Here is a 1934-nt window from a genome sequence, read left to right on the forward strand (position 1 = left end):
GTATTACCAGTAGACCATTCATTGACCAGTGTATCACCACTGGGACCAATGTCACCAACCATTCAACCATTATTACAATCACCAATGTCACCCACAACTCCACCTGCTGGAGCAGCTAATAAGCCACACCGACTACCACACATAGCAGCTCATCATAGGTTATACCCACCATTAATAAAGTCGTATTCTTCTCCAGTAATAGTACCCAATACACAGTCTCCTCCCATTACTCAACCTCCTTCATTAATCACTCCACCTCCTTTAGTAACGGCCCCATCTACCTTATTAACAACTCCGCCCACCTTATTAACAACCCCATCTACCTTATTAACAATTCCGCCCACCTTATTAACGACTCCGTCCGCCTTGTTAACAACTCCAGCATTATTTTCATCATTATCTCCTGGAGACAGTGGCCTAATAGACCAAGCCCCTGACCTTGAGATGCAATTCAGTGAGTTGAATCTTTATCCATGCTCTCGTAATATCTCACCTTTACAAATACCTGACTCCACCCACCCACCCAACCTACAAGACGATAGTTCTGTTAGTTCATCTTCTAGTTATTACTTGGCTCCTGAAATACCTCATGAATATTCATCAGCTTATGTCACTGCTAATACCTCTCCAGCTGAATCTTTCTTCCTAGCACCTCAAGAACCTTTTAAAAAACCTGAGAAACCTCAAGAGAATACTGAGCAAGTGGGAGTGGTTCATTCTCCAATGACAGATACGCTTCCTTCAGTAATGAATGTACTTGAGTTTTTGACACCTCCAATGTCACCATGGCAACCAAAAAACACTCTACAACTTTTAGTGTCTGATGAATACTATCAATCTTGCAATGGATTTGAGAATAAGGAAAGATGCATCAATGATGAAGTTATAGAGTGTAATGATGATGCTGAAAGGAAAGGATTCTATTCAATTTATAATATGGAAAGTGACTACAGTCTGGACTGCAGTGGTGCCAATATCAGTGAAGCTCCAGTCATCAATGGAGATAACATTATTAATGGAGATTGTGATGAAGTGGAAGGAAACAATTCAAAGAGGGATGGCTCGTTTATAATTAACGTGAAAGCGCTAGAAAGATTAATTAATGTAGAGAGAAGCAGTTCATCATCTTTAGAAACAATTAATTAATACAACAATAATAATAATCTTTAAAATGGAATAAAATAACAGACAATAATTATAGTTCATGTATCACAGCAATAATAATAATAATAATAATAATAATAAACACAGCACTAATGTGATGTATAGCAGAGAAAATAAAGACATGACAAAAATAGCATGACTGTCAATAACTATTAATAACTGTCAATGTACTCACTGGGTTAATTTATAAAGGGAGGGGCCTTTCGTCATCATCATCTACAACAAAAAACAACAATAAACAACAACAATAAACAATAAGAACAAACCAGTAGGACTCTCAGCTCCATTCCTATACTGGACGTGTCCTTCATCAGCTGGAACTCTACTGTAAACACCAGAACTAGGTCTGGGACGAATTATATATTTACTAAAAATAAATAAAATAATAATAGTAAAACCTCATTTTAATTGGAACGAGCTAAAACCTCCTATGTAACATAAGTACATGTACATGTATCAGAAAATGTAATAAAAATGAGGAATTCTCTCCTAGTCATTTTTGACAAAATTTGGCCTACTATAGTACAGGGACTTTATCCAATATTGGAGTAACTTTTAAAAATCGTAAAAAATCCAATTTTGATTGGAACAAGCTCAAGCTTTCTGCCAAAATAAGTACTATCAAAAAATGCATTAATAACTCACACAACAAGTATTATCATAACAATAAACATTGTTAGTATAATAAATAGTGCCACTAGTAGCAATACTCCCATCAGCACTGCAATATTGTCACCTTCCTTATCAGTAACAACACCAGCTGTACCTGA

General features: G+C 36.1%; 1 long non-coding RNA gene across 1 annotated transcript; it reads right to left on the minus strand.

The window, feature by feature from the left end:
- Positions 1 to 1343: 1343 nt before the first annotated feature.
- On the minus strand, positions 1344 to 1928 carry LOC109591949 (uncharacterized). The gene is made up of 3 exons (XR_002190087.1): positions 1810 to 1928; positions 1431 to 1531; positions 1344 to 1380 (listed from the first exon to the last, which is right to left on the minus strand). It is a non-coding gene; the product is annotated as an uncharacterized LOC109591949 (long non-coding RNA).
- Positions 1929 to 1934: the final 6 nt, after the last annotated feature.

Source organism: Amphimedon queenslandica, unplaced genomic scaffold, assembly GCF_000090795.2.
Source record: "Amphimedon queenslandica unplaced genomic scaffold, v1.1 AMPQUscaffold_6753_Cont21291, whole genome shotgun sequence".
Classification (NCBI taxonomy): domain Eukaryota; kingdom Metazoa; phylum Porifera; class Demospongiae; order Haplosclerida; family Niphatidae; genus Amphimedon; species Amphimedon queenslandica.